This window comes from Sphaeramia orbicularis, chromosome 4 (genome assembly GCF_902148855.1).
Source record: "Sphaeramia orbicularis chromosome 4, fSphaOr1.1, whole genome shotgun sequence".
NCBI classification, from domain to species: Eukaryota; Metazoa; Chordata; class Actinopteri; order Kurtiformes; family Apogonidae; genus Sphaeramia; species Sphaeramia orbicularis.
The window spans coordinates 17,334,467-17,349,419 of record NC_043960.1 but is presented as its reverse complement, the minus strand read 5'-3'; the positions used below and the strand labels follow the sequence as shown (position 1 = coordinate 17,349,419).

Genomic DNA, 14,953 nt, shown 5'->3' with positions numbered 1-14,953 from the left:
TTCTCTGTCACCAGCACCTTTTGGACAGCCTTTGCTTTATTGTACTTCTGTGAAGGTAACACTCTTTGACAGTCTTATTTATTGCATGGCATCACAGGGTTATTTCTGGAAGTCACTTGAAAAAAAATCTGCTTCAGAGAATATGTATCTGTGAAAATCTATATCAAAGCAGCTTACCACAATGTATCATTGGATGTTCTGGGAAATAAACCCTGTTGAAAGTAATAACATCTACCAGTTTTCTCATGGTTAGGAATGTTTGTTGGATATAATATGTATGTATGATTGGTTTCTGATGGACTGAGCGATGTTGAATCTTTAAATAAAAAAAATTAAAAGCATAAGAAGTATGCAATTGTGCATGACATCTAAAAATGAACTGAACAGCTTCTTAAATCTAGCATGAAATAAAGTATTCATTCCTTGATTGCATATCTTCTCATACTTGAGTGATTGGGGCACCACTGCACCTTAACAACCCTGTAATGACCCAAAACCACTGCAGTCTTATGGCACTGATGCATGACAATATTATCATTTAAAAAGCCTGTTGAGCCCCTGTGCACTCGTCTTAGCCAAGAACAAATGATATCTATTCTTATCTCTAGAGGTATAAGAATTCATAGAATTCGCACTTTGAGACTTTTAACAAAAGCGGCTATGCTGTACCCAGACCTGATGCAATTACAAATTCTTTCATGGGAAATGATTAAATTACTTTCATTTATCGTGGTTTTAAAACTTCAGTGTATGTGCAAATCTGCCCTCCACTGAGACTGGCTCAGTAAAAGCTTTCCTCTGTTCCTCTGGTTTGCAAGTTGTTCCCAAAACACATTAACACCTGCAGATACACACGGGTAATACACATGCATACACTGCATCGACTGCATCCATGAACTTACTATCTATCACTTACTTAAAAGCGTACAGAAGTCACAACAAACACTTAAGTATGCTCCTTTCCTTGATCACTTTAATGATGGCACTGCGTTACACACACATTTTTGAAAAGGTACACAGGTTTTCATCAAGTTTTGGCGTGTATATAATAGATAAACTAATAATTTATCCAGCAAACCTACTTGCTTGTTCAATGTCGCTGCTATTTTTCTGGTACTCGTCGACAAAAAAAAAAAAAAAAAAAAAAGTCCTCTCGTGCTGCACAGATGCAATCTAGAATGCTGGGCTGAAAAAAAAACCAAAAAAAAAGCAGGCACTACACTGAATGGCCAAGTTTTGATTTCTTCACCTTAAGAGCATCAGTGTTGTTAAAGTCTAGCCGGGGCTGAAAAATGAGAGTTCTGAGAGATGGTGTCAGAGACTGCACCTGCACACTGAGCCTGAATAATGCACTCACACCGCAAGGACACCTGCTGTAGCCCGTACATCTGCAGCATCACAAGCACACACACACACACATATACACACATATACACACAGGTATGCATGAAAACATATGTGTAAATACAAAGCGGTGATACAGATACAGCTTAAACACAGATGTGCGGTCATATGCATTGGAACATACACATAAACACTTTATTAGCCAAATGTAATTGCTGTTAATCGGCGCTTAGAGGTGAAATGCGACACCTATTGTGTTTCACTGCCACGACTGGGATCAGGGACACTGAGACGGCAGAGTTTATTTGAGTAGATATTTGGCCAGTCTCCATAACGATGCATCCAGTATTATACTATATTAGTGCTGTCAAATGTTTAAATTTTTTCTCAGAATAATCACAGGGTTGCTGGGATTAGTTTTGATTAATCACAATTAAATATCATTGATTTTTAATCTATATTAATCGTGTTTCATTTTGCAAGAGCAAATAGACTCAAGAAAGAAGGGAATATATATGCACTTAAAGTGTTTGTCCCAAGCTGGGCGACGCGTTAGCTGAAGTGCTAGCAGAATCCCCGACTAATGTATGCTTTGTGTTAATGTGGTATTTTAAGGTGGAAGTGCTTTGGTGAAAAGAAAACTCTTTCCTGCAAAGTGTGTATAAAAGACACACCAACCCGACTGCCAGTCGTCACCAGAAAAGGTAGCCTGACTATGAGTCGGCTCCCATCTCCCCATTGTGGTCAAAAAAGTGTGAAGAACATACCAAATTGACTACCGACTTCAGCATACGTTCTGCGCTTGCCCGAGACATTCAACTGGAACATCTCTCTAAACCAAAACACAGAGCTCGCTGTTGTCAGTCATGTTGTTGGCAGAGAGTGTTGAGTTGTCAAGAAGGGTTGTTGTTGTTGTACTCATTGAACGGATGGCTAGTAATAAGAAGATACTGGTGTTTGTCAGCTCTTGGCTTCTTCTTGTGGAAGAAGAAAGATGTCGCAGGTGAAAACCAAAGAGAAATCGCAGTATGCTAACAATGCTAACAGTGTTCACTTCATGGAATGAATGAAGTCCACAGGCAACACTGACTGACACTCATTCAGATACGATATGAGCGGTGAATGGACTATTATAGAAGACACTAATAGTGTGAAGTACCTTTGAATAGCTGGATTTGCATGGAAACTTCTCCTTCACTGATTCACTAGTCAAGGGATATCCCTCCACCAATCAGATTGGTCCAAGTGAACGACGGGTAGTGGCCAATTACACGTGTTTAAATGGCTGAAAAGACTGGCGACGGCATTAACGACGGCCAGTCACACAGAAGACACCAACCAGACTCATGTCACTGACCTTCCCAGACTGCCAGATGATGTCCAACTGCCAAAAATTGTGTTGGTGTGCCTTAATACTTTATGTTGGTCGACTGTTCCGTCTTGTTTTTTTACTCATATTTCCATCCAGATGGCCAACGTGCTGTTTAGCGTCTTCCATCTTCATGGGTTGGTTCTGCTGCCTGTCACTACTGGATCAACTGCCCATTTGCACATGCACAACATTAACTCTAACTTGGACAAACTGCCCCAAATGTGTTGGCAGAGACGTTCAGAGTCATTCTGCGCTGCAGATGGGTTGATTGCATTAAAATTTTTTAATCAGATTAATCATGATGATGGATTAATCCACATTAGAGTGTTAATTATGACAGCCCTATACTATATACATTGTTCCACTGTGATGGTGTTGTGTGAAACAAGTGAAAATAAATGTATTTTACTCTTCTTGCCAAGTGCTGGTTAAAAAAGGACCAAAAAAAAATCATGTCATGTCAGCTCCAGCGAACACCACCCCAAACGATCACAGCTTCAATTATTGATAGCTTTCACTGTTGAGCCATCATCAGTTGATTTTCATTCAGGCTTTACAGCCTGTTTGGGAGAAAGGAAAGAAGGGAGGTCCTTTCATGCTTTCTGTGCTGACAATTTGATACCAATTACATGCAAGGAAGCTTTGGTAGAAAAGTGACTGACAGAGAATGTGAAAAAAAACACCTGCTTCCTACTATACCTTTCTTGGGAGGATACTTATGCAAACCATATTTCAAGGTTACAACAAAGGAAAAAGAAGCTGAGTGAAAGAAATTGAAGACGAGATAGAGAACAAGAACGGAGCAGATAAAGTATACAGGCATACTGTGAGCTACTTTTGCATATTTCTTCACTTCAGGGTTCTGGCGTCCTGCACGGGAGCAGCAGAGACCAGCTCATCAATACTGGATGAGAGTTATGTCTCTGCACAATGCTGGAGCTGTCAGTCTGAACATGTCTCTACTGCCAACAGACAAGGCACTCACCTTTACTGTATCACCTGTTTCTTGCTGTTCTTCCATTAACTCAATATCCGTCAGTCAAATGAAATGTGATGTGTCATGTTGTAGTGAGGGACGTAGTGACATTTTGCACTTCAGGATAAAAAAAAAAAAAGAGATAAAACAGTATGTAAAAATGATACCGATCTGATTATGAAAAAGGAAAAGGAAACGGATAATTTTGTGGCAGAACATGTGGATTTTTCTTTACAAACTTAAACAAAAGGCTCAGTACGTTCATTTACACATGCTTTTGTACTTTTGTGTGTCATTTTTTTGATTCCAGCTAATTCCATTTCTATGCAATGCTATTGTTTCATGCTGTTTCTGCCTTAGAAGAGCAGAACAGAGGCACGCAGGAACTAAAAAACACAGAGAATACATAGAAATCAGTGTAGAGCCTGTTGTCATGGATGCAGGTAACTTGAACGGTTGTTAGCGTGGAAATGGAGTTATCTAATGTCAACAAACTGCCAGCTCCAGCACAACACAGACTCCTACACATTCTTCATCTCAGCAGACAGAAATATGCAAATTTTACATACTGAACATTTAATTACAGATGAAAGCATCCTGTTTTTGGGGGGTTTTCCATTGAGTATGCGTTGCAGTTTGTTTACTTGGCTTGTGTGTTGTGTGTTGAAACAGGCCAGTGAACACGACTTTGGAAAAAGGCTCATTTTAGTTACATGTGAGGCCAATCACCCACATTCTCTGCATTCACTTCAATCCCATACTGAGGCTACAAGGTAACCAATTGAATAAATGAATAAAGCCAACCCACCGACGGTGCAGAGGTCCCATCATGCACAGCTGCCCCGCGAGGACGCCATTTCAGGTTGGCTAAGCTGATGAGTTTCAGTCCGACACCCCGTTCCCCTGCAGGTCAACTGCCCTGGGAAAGCAGGTGTCTCTCTTTGAGCGTAGAGCAACGCTATGTGTGTGTGTGTGTGTAGGTTTGTGTGTTTGTGTGTCAGGGAGAGAGAAAGCATGTGTGTACATATATATGTGGACCTGGGCATGAGCAATGTGCATGGTTCCAGCCCCAGGAGGGTGTTAGGAACACAACCCAGGATTTGGTGCGACACCTGGAACCAGGCTTTGTCGGCCCCATTTTTGGTGCAGCCCCTTCTGATTGGTCAACATCCACCGCATTTTTGATGTAGATGTTAAAGTGCAAATGGTTTTACACGGAGTATAGCGTATGCTCGGCACAATTAGCCTCAGATTATTTAGAGTATTCTCAAGGTGTTCAGCTTTGCCCTGAGTTTTGATCTAGATTTCTCATCAGTTTAATTCAACTCAGAATAGATATTTGAAGTATCAAAGGCCTTATTTGCAATAAAATAGAGCAGGGGCGTCAAACTCATTTTCTTCCGGGGGCCACATTCAGCCCAATTTAATCGAAGTGGGCCGGACCAGTAAAATAATAGCATGATAACAATAAATAATGTCAACTCCAAATTGTTTTAGTGCAAAAAAATGACATTCAATTATAGCAATATTTACATTTACAAACTATCCAATAAAAAGGATGTGAATAAACTGAAAAAAAATTAAATTTGTGAAGAAATATAAGTACAATTTTATCAATATTATGCCTCGACTTATCATTTATACATGTGCATTACAGATCATATCTACAAAGGCACAAAACACTTAGTAACAGGCTGAATATTGTTAAAATTGCACTTAATATTCTTTAGACATTTCAGATTGTTCATATTTGTTCAGGTTATTCACATTTTATTGTTAAAGGATAGTTTGTTAATGTAAACATTTTCATAATTTAATGTTTTTTGCACTAAATCAAAGAGAAAAAAATTGGTGTTGTCATTATTTATAGGTTATTAGAATATTATTTTTGAGTTTGATACCCTAATTTGCACTTTGGAAATTCATCCCGTGGGCCAGATTGGGACCTTTGGCGGGCCGGTTTTGGCCCCCGGGCCGCATGTTTGACACCTTTGAAATAGAGTATAAAAATTGTAAAAGCCAATTCAGTAAAAAACACTTTAAGAATAAGCCCAGTCATTACAATATAAAATAAATGAATCATCTAAAACAAGAACTGACCCTAGTAAAATGTGAAGATTTTAAATGTCCCAAGGATGAAACTGAAATCAGTTTTTTATTATTATTATTATTCGACAATATGTTGCAGGTGCACTTTAACTACACAGTAACTGAAAATAGACCACACCTCCTCCTGTAAAAGAGCCAACATTAACAGACAACAAAGGGTGAAATACGGGGATTTAAAAACACAATGAAGGACTACCCTACACTCAACATACAACTATGTCATATAGAGGAATATTAGTCAGAATCTTCTGTCTTTTTGTTTTCGCAGTGGGACTAATGTCATTTTATTTATGTTTTATGATCTAAATTTGGAACATTCATGCATTTGAACATTTCAATTAAACCTAGAAAATATGCCGAGGAGAAACCACATTTCCTCTACAGCCAAGTGACAGAAACACAATCAAAGACGATGTAGTATAATAAGAAAACCTTACTGCAGCTACTACAAAATAAATGAATTAGCTAGAACAAGAACAGCTGGAGGAAAAATGTCACTAATGATAAAATCGAAAGGAAAACTGAATCTAAAACCAGACAGAACCCGTAACGTAATAAGGCCATTGGAGCGTGCATGATGACGTAAAGATAGTAATGAGGATATATCTATGGTGTTAAACCCTCATAAATTAATAACTTACAGTGCTTTATTATGTCTGATAGATGTAGAACCACCCGTCCTCAGCTTCCGGCTCTGTCTTCGACAAATGTTACAAAGACGTAGCAGCAGAAGCAGAGGCAGTGACAAGGTTTATGACAAAAGAGGACAGAGCACAACGAAAGATAGAGGCTCGTCTTCTGAGAGAAAAACTGGACAACCAACAGAAAGAGACAGAAGTCCCACCGGCAGCATCTTTCTATTTTTGCACACAAGGGGACAGACAGATGTTTGACTGAGCACGGGCCAAAACCAACATGGCAACACACAATTAAGGCCTTAATAAATTAGGACACAGTTAACAGCGACAGCATGTCAACACGGCCCAGGATGGGGCCTGCGAGCGACATATCGAGGATACTGTGGCTACGTGTTGGAAACAGACTAATGGGAAGCGATTTGGGGTTGGCCCAAGATATAATTACCGTCCCCACCTCTCCTGTTCAATGAGGCCTGAGGACTCCTGGGAGACGCCTATTTCAGTCAGGTAATGGAGAGCCCATGCCCAGGAGCGGATGATCAAATTGTCTGCAGCAATCTGCTTTTTTGCTCTCCTGATTGTCCCCAAAGACATAAAGAGCTGACCCAAGGATTTTTTCTCTTCTATTACAGCCAAGCCAGCTTTAGAAGCAAAGCTCTCCCTCGCCATTATAGTTGTTGTATGGTGGCGGTGGTATGTGTGTGTTTGTGTGTGTGTGTGTGTTTTTATGCATGAGTGTTTGTGTTAGGGATGCTAGCTGAAGTTCACTGTGATTTATGTGTTGTCACACTAACAGGAGCATAATGAAGTTGTTCTTGCAAACACATGTTTGGGCTCTGAGGGGCAAGTCTACTGCTGGGAGAGGAGAGTGTGCATGCATAACCAAGGTTGACCAGGAAAGAGGCACAGAGAGACAGAGCCCAAATACATACGATAATCATCAGATGAATGTGGCCCTTCTTCATGGAGGACATGCTGCCTAAAGGCGCTACTCAATTACATCATGTCGGCTTGTCCAAGTGTCGTTACTCTGCGTCTGTGTTAACACCATAGACACAACTTAAACAACACTGACACACAGGGCATCCATTTACCACCATAACCTTTGCACTAGTTATTAGAGTTAGTTACAGCTAGTGGTATAGATAAATGGTAACGAACAATCAAACCACCGGAGCAGCTTCTTTTAAATCACGTCTTAAAACCCAGAACCATTTTTGTAGCAACTTCCCATGTTATTGTTTTGCATTGTTCATTGGGTGAAAACAAGGTATAATCCTATTTTTGATTTATTCATCATGTCATGTCTGGTGACAATGAAAAGCTGAGAATCTCCATTTTACTTTATGATGTATTGATAGGATTAGTGGTTCTAAATATATTATAATGTTTAGATAATCAACAGCTAATTGGGTCATTTAAGGTAAAAATGCATTTTACAGGCTTGCTTATTTTTATTTTTTTCATTTCATTTACAGTTTTTTTAATACATACTGTATATTTTCCTTTTATGACTGTTTTTTTCCTTATTTCATTGTATTACTCTTATTCATGTAACATTGCTTTATTTCTGGGTTTTTTTGCATTCATTTATTGCTATTGACCGTTTTCTCTTCTCACATTTATTCTCTTGAATCTTTCTGTTTCAACATTGTTTTCCAGCTTATTATTATTATTATTATTATTATTATTATTATTATTATTATTATTATTCCAGAATTTAAGCACTTTATATACATTTGTACTACATAAATTTGCTAAACTCCAAAATATAACAAGGCTATTTTCAGCAATGTTCAGGATTTCTTATGACTTGTGTTTTTGTCTAAATTGAGACAGAAGTATGTCTAAGAAAAATGTTTTGCTTCAAAAAAAAAAGACAGACAGACAGACAGACAGACAGACAGACAGACAGACTAGATAGATAGATAGATAGATAGATAGATAGATAGATAGATAGATAGATAGATAGATAGATAGATAGGAATCTTTTATGTTAATGTAAATATTTTTCAAGAAAAGCTTTTGATTTGGAATGGTTAGGTGTTAACTGTGTAGTGTAATAGTAACTTTAACAGGGTAATAGCAGATCAAAACAATGCTTAGTCTGAACATATAACCAATTCTTCTAAGACAGAAATAGAAATAAATGCCTGAATTTAATGCAAATCTGCTTCAAATAAAGGCACGTTACCTTCTGTATTTCAGGTAATAGACCCTTGCAAATATCTGAGAGTTGTGTGTTTTAATACTTTCTTTGTCAATCAGCACTAATTAATTAACAGAAAACAATGTTGAGCTGAGTACTCCTTTTGAGAATTTCACATACAGAAAAACAAAGATGAAGCAGTAAAAGATGACATATCTCAACTCTAAGTCTCCACAGGCCTGTGAGTTCATAAATTCTCTATCCTAAATTCCCCATAATGCTACAAATCCTTCTGGGAGGGCAAATGCTTCCATTCTTTAGCACAGGCTTTCATCTATGAATGTGCCAACTCTAAGCCTATAGGCACAGATAACTTTGATGACATCATTTGTCCGAGTTGACAAAACTAACCCCTTAATACACATTACATAAGTGTTTTCACAGACTGTTGCTCCACATGACTCGTTCCCTCTGTAACTTTTACAGTACGTACTTTATATCAGTTATTAGCCTTTTGCTTTTAATTCAATTTAAAATTTATCATAATATTTTTACAAAAAATATTTTAACAAATTAGTCTTAGATAAATAAAATTACCAAAGTATTTAAACAGATAATTCATCACATCTCTGCCTTTTGGCTGTGATTAAGTGTAGTATCTGTTCTCATCAGTTTAGTATCTGATACGTTTCCTACCTGGGGACCATTTATTAAACTGATTTTTGAAACAGGGAGATGAAATAAGTGTGTACTCCATCCAATCCATGCATTGACCTGGGATTACAGCCCCTCTTACACTGCTGATGAAGATCTGGAGTTTTTACCTGAGCACCATCTTTAGCAGCTCGCTGTTTCTAATGTGTGCTATGGGCTAATGCTAATGCTAGGTAAAGTGTGTGTTTGTATTAGGTTGGATAAGATACTGAAACAGAATTTCCCTAAAGCAAGTTAATCTTAACCTCAAGTATATAATTTCATATATGTACTCATACTCTGCAATATCTATGAAAAGGTGTAATGAGAGTGTAGCTTTGCACTGACAGTGACTACGGAGCTGGGCCGTTTCTGTAGAAGATCCGTTTCATGGAGCAGTATCTGTTTTGGCCCAATGTGCGTTTGGACACTGGAACGGATCCGCCAAGTGGTTTCAGGCTGAGTCAGTCAGCAATTATGTTCCAGATCCATCCCAGTATCTCTTTGCTGTCTGGAAAGTTTAGAACATGAGCAAAATATCTTCATAGAAAATAGTGTTTAATAGGCCTGTAACGGTACACGTACCGAACCGAACCGTTCCGGTACGCACCTGTTTGGTTCGGTACACAGCTGTACCAAAACGGCACAGTATGATGAGAAAAAGAAATAGGAATGAAAGGCGTTGTTCGATGCGGAACTTTAAATCCGCGCAAGTTCCACACGGACATATGGAACTAGCGCACAATGACCCGAAATATTAAATAGCTGCTGCCATAAGGTTAAAAAAAAACAACAAATATGATGTCAACCTGAAGGGAAGAGACTGAAGACCCTCCACCATCATTACAGTCCAGTTTGGGATCACTACGGGTTCAGGTGAAAGACAACAACGGGGAAAGAGAAGACGAACGTTGTTTGCCGCCTGTGAACTATGGTAGTTCTAAGACACTAACACTAGCTCTGTCTCTCTCTCTCTCTCTCTCTCTCTCTCTCTCTCACACACACACTCTCTCACACACACACACACACGCTGTATAACAGAGGAATAAAACCTGGGAGTTGGAAGTTGTAAAGGAGTTGCAAGGATGTAAAGTTTCACTTTCGTTTCACGCCAGCGTTCGTTACGTTAGTTATGGACCGAACCCCCACGTACCCCCCCCCCCCCCCGCGCGCATCTCACAAAAAAAAAAAAAAAAAAAAAACCTCTGTGTTTTGGACAAGTCGCACCCTTCGCGCATGCACGCACACACACACACAAGTACACAAAGTGTCCTAAACAGTTTTTTCACTGTCCAAAAATAAATAATTAGGTTAATTTGTCAATGTTGCTCTTCAGTTTGTTAAAAGAGAATACCAGTTTGCCCTCTTCTTAATGTTGCACTTCATATGGAATTTTTGTTATTATTTTTATGCAGAATGTGAACTGACAGAACTGTGATTTGATTTTTGTTGTTTGTTCAAAACTACCTTTCAGAGAAAAGTGCAATACTAATGTTTAAAATGCATTTAGTAATATTTTCTATTTGATTTATAGCAGCAGAATTATATTATTCCTGTTTTTCTATATTCTATTGTCTCCAAAAATTTGTGGAAGAATGTTCAAAAATTCATAAATGCATTAATGATATTTTGAGGGGTTTTCTTTCTTCCCGTACTGAACCGAAAAAAAACGAACCGTGGCATTCAAAACCAAAAACGTACCGAACCAAAAATTTTGTGTACCGTTACAGGCCTACTGTTTAATCTCTACTTTATCCATGAGATTAAAAATCTGTTTTCCAAGAGTGACCCGGCCAAGACAACATCATAGACATTGTAGGAGCCATTCTTTATGTTAGTTTGTTTGTTTTGTGTCTAGTTAATTGTGGATTTCCGGTTTGAGTTAGGGGGGGATGAACGGAAATCTTTTTAAGGGGTAGATAACTAGGTCACTGGGAAGGGACGGGGAGATCATACGGTTTTTACCGCTATCAGAAGTCAGCATCATTTAGTAGTCATATTTGTATTTTAATCTTCATGAGACACTGATGTGATCATCTAAGAAGCTCACCGAAGGATTCTGTTTGGACATTAGTTGTTTGGAAGTGCGTCAAAAACGAGGTCTCCACCCGCACCCGGCAGTGACAGGTCCGTCACTACAGACACTGTTACAACAACATACAAGGACAAACCAAGCAACTTTTATTTACATCAAATAAATAACTACATAAAATGATAGCTTAACCCTCAAAGACCTAAACAGTTGATGACCAAATGGATCTACTCCTATAAAATGTTAGCTAACTTTTGAGCCAGTAACCCTTAGGTAATACTTGGTAAAATGCAGTTTCTCAGTTTTTCACCGTCATCAGATGTGACCCATTTGGACGATCAGAGGTTCTTTAGTGAACACAGAAACCATCATCTTCCACAACATTCACCTCTGTATTTTGCTAAATGGCAGTGGTTATATACACTCATTTTTATGTTTAGTTAATGATAGATTTTGCGGAAAAAAAACACTTTTTCTCATATTTTCCTTTGAAGCGATGTAATTTCTTTAGAATTTTTGATATCAGTAAATTAAATCAAGGAAAATATTTGATTTTCACAGCCGAATTGAAAATACAGTGAGTAATATTATAATAAATGGGGATAAATCACTAAGGAGAGGTTTATGGTAAAGATCAATTCATCTGACAGTCACCATTACAATAGTTCTATTTCTTTAAAAGTTAATAAGGACAGATACAACAATGATTTCAGTGCAAATTTACTTCAGTTCAATTTTATTTGTGGAGCCCTTTATCACAATAAGATTGCCTCACAGTGCTTTACAGAAGTAGTTGGATATGAAAACAAACAACAGTCAAATAAACAGTAAAAGGAGGAAATGGATTAATGTCCCGGGCATCCCTCGTCCTTAGACCCTCCTTCTCGGCAAGGAAAAACTCCAAAAACCCAGTGGGAAAAAAGAAGCCTCAGGGAGAACCAGAGTGAAGGAGAGATCCACTCTCATGGACGAACAGACTGTAGAAACCAGGACTGATGGACGTCCATTTGTGGATGTAGTTCCAGTCTTCCAGTCAAGTTCACCTACAGTGTTATGTTCTTAATCCTTAAATATAAACTTAAATTCCTCCCAAATCATGAGTTCTGGAAGCTTCTTTGTTAGTGCATCCAGTTGTGAGAAATTTTCATATCTTTGTTTTTCTTGGTCAGGGAAAGGAGCATCCTTTTGAATCTGAAATGAAGCTTCAGAGGAAATGTAATTTTTATTTTCAGAAAACCACCACTAAGAGGGATCTCATTTTTCTTGGGGGGTTTGCAAAAATCAAGGCTACTAGACAAGACAAGGTATCTGTTTCCTTCTGATTTTGTGAGAGATAACAAAAACAAGCTATGTCTGTCCCGCCCTCACACACAGCGCTACATGGTTGAAAGCATTTTACCAGAAAAACAGGATAATACGATGTGGATAAATCCATGCCACACAACTCTCACATTGTTTGCTATAATTAAACCCAGCCTTCCCTGGTGAACTTTTCTACATTGTGAAAGAGACTCCAGTCTGTGAAAGCATGTCACAAGCTCCCAGTGGGTTGTTTGTATTGTCTGTGATGGTTTATCAATACGTAGGATCTTAATCTTTCGTTCTAGGGTACTCTGGGGTCCTCTGGCCTTTCAGCATCGACCTTTAGCAACTGGCATTACAACTTGAGTGAATGACTACTGCGGTGGAGAGATTGTCTTTAAATCCCCATGGAAATTAACCTCAGTGCCAATGTTTTGCTTCCTATATCTGCTTTAATGGCTTTTTAATGAAACCGTAAAAGGAACCCTTGAAATTTAGCAATCACCCATAAAACTTTAATGTTTACACAATGACTGATTTGATGCCATTTTTAGGAAAATCTAGGGGCGTGAGTTCGCCATTAATTTAAAGGTCTCGTTATGATACATGATATAAAATGAGCATGTGGAAGATATAAGGCCTGTAGGCATTAAAGCCGAAAGTGTTGTACGTTGAAAAATAAGTGACCACAAACTGTGTCAATCAAGTTTAAGCACCGATATTTTATCCTTCATTAAGTTTTAATTAAAGGTTTGATTTTCTGCATTTTTTCTCACATCTGTCAAAGGCCTTTGGAGACTAATAGGAAAAAATTTATGAAAGACAGTACACCTTTATGTGCATTGTTTCACAGTGTAATCAGTGGGTTTTATAGTGAACATCAATGGGTCTGGCCTTTTACTGAAACTGAACAACACAAAAGACTTAAATATCACTTCATATGTCCACTATATGGTAGTCATGACAACACCCACTAGTTACACATTAGTCACGTTTCCGTTGAACATATGCGCAAAATTTTACTGGTATTTACTAAATGTCGAAAAAACAGAAGTGCGTCATGTCAGTTTTTCCATTAAATCACAAATGCGATGATTTGTTTATTGTAAGATGACACAAGAAGTCATTCCATAAACATTGCGACAAATGTACTGTAAATATCATGTTGATTTACAGATATATTCATTATTATTATATATTACTCCTCTATCATGTCGGTTTCCTGGTGTTTCCACACATATCTTGCCATGTTTCTTTTAAAACACTTCTTCGCTTGTAATATCGTCTGTCAACATTTGTTGTTTTTTTATTCATGTGACTCTAGTTGCAGACAAAAGTCTTCCCATTGCAGTTTTGCATGATATACCAATTGCACTACACCCAAAACACCACCTCTTGCCACTGCAAAAACATTTCATTGAAAAACAAGAATTTTGGCGAAATTGTCGTTTTTCCATTAGGTAAATTTTTATGTGCAAGTTATATTTGCACAATTTGAGGGTCAATTGAAAAGCGACTACTGTGTTGTTGTGTATCATTTTCAGGACACTTCACGTAAGATGGACCTAATGTTGCCAGTTGGTTAGAGATATGACTGTATCTCAAAAATAACATGACGATGTGTTCCTGTCAGGACTCTCAAGCATGTGAAATTTGAGGCAGATTGGATACATGGTACATCAGAGCTCCAACAACTTACCGTTTCATAGTGAAACATCAAAATTGGCTGCTTTGCAACTTTTCATTGCAAAGGTTTTTAGACAACTCTGACTAAATTTAAAGTTCCTTGGGGTATGTATCTAGGGGGAGTTTGTTTCTTACACAGACTGGAAATTGCGAGAAAAAAGTATATTCAAGACAAATGTGCTGCTTTCCTGTTTGATATCAGTCTAAGGCTTTTTGTAAATGAGGGTCTGATTCATGTATACTACCCAAGGGGAGGAAAAAGTCACACACAATATCTTGTCGGACTGCCTTTAGCTTTCATTATGTGATGCATTCTCCACGACATTGTTTGTAACACGCAAGGTTTATGCATTTATTTGCCTCCAGAGTTGCATTAATTGTTTACCAAGATCTTGTCTTGATGTTAAATTCTGACCGTGACGTAAAGCCTACTCCAACACATCCCAAAGAATCTGAATGTGGTTCAGGTCTGGAATCAGTGAGGTCCAATGCATGGGTGTAAATGATGTCTCATGCTTCATGAACCACCCTTTCACAATTTGATCTTGAATCCAAGTATTGTCATATTGGAATATGTCTGCGTCATCAGCAAAGAAAAAATCCACTGATTTTCAAAACTGGCCATTCAGTATATTTAAGTCGTCAAATGACA

The 14,953-nt window shown here is 38.1% G+C and overlaps 1 non-coding gene across 1 annotated transcript; it reads left to right on the top strand.

Moving 5' to 3' along the window:
• The first annotated feature begins 9,208 nt into the window (after positions 1 to 9,208).
• On the top strand, positions 9,209 to 9,396 carry LOC115418721 (U2 spliceosomal RNA). Its single transcript, XR_003935346.1, has one exon. It is a non-coding gene; the product is annotated as a U2 spliceosomal RNA (small nuclear RNA).
• Positions 9,397 to 14,953: the final 5,557 nt, after the last annotated feature.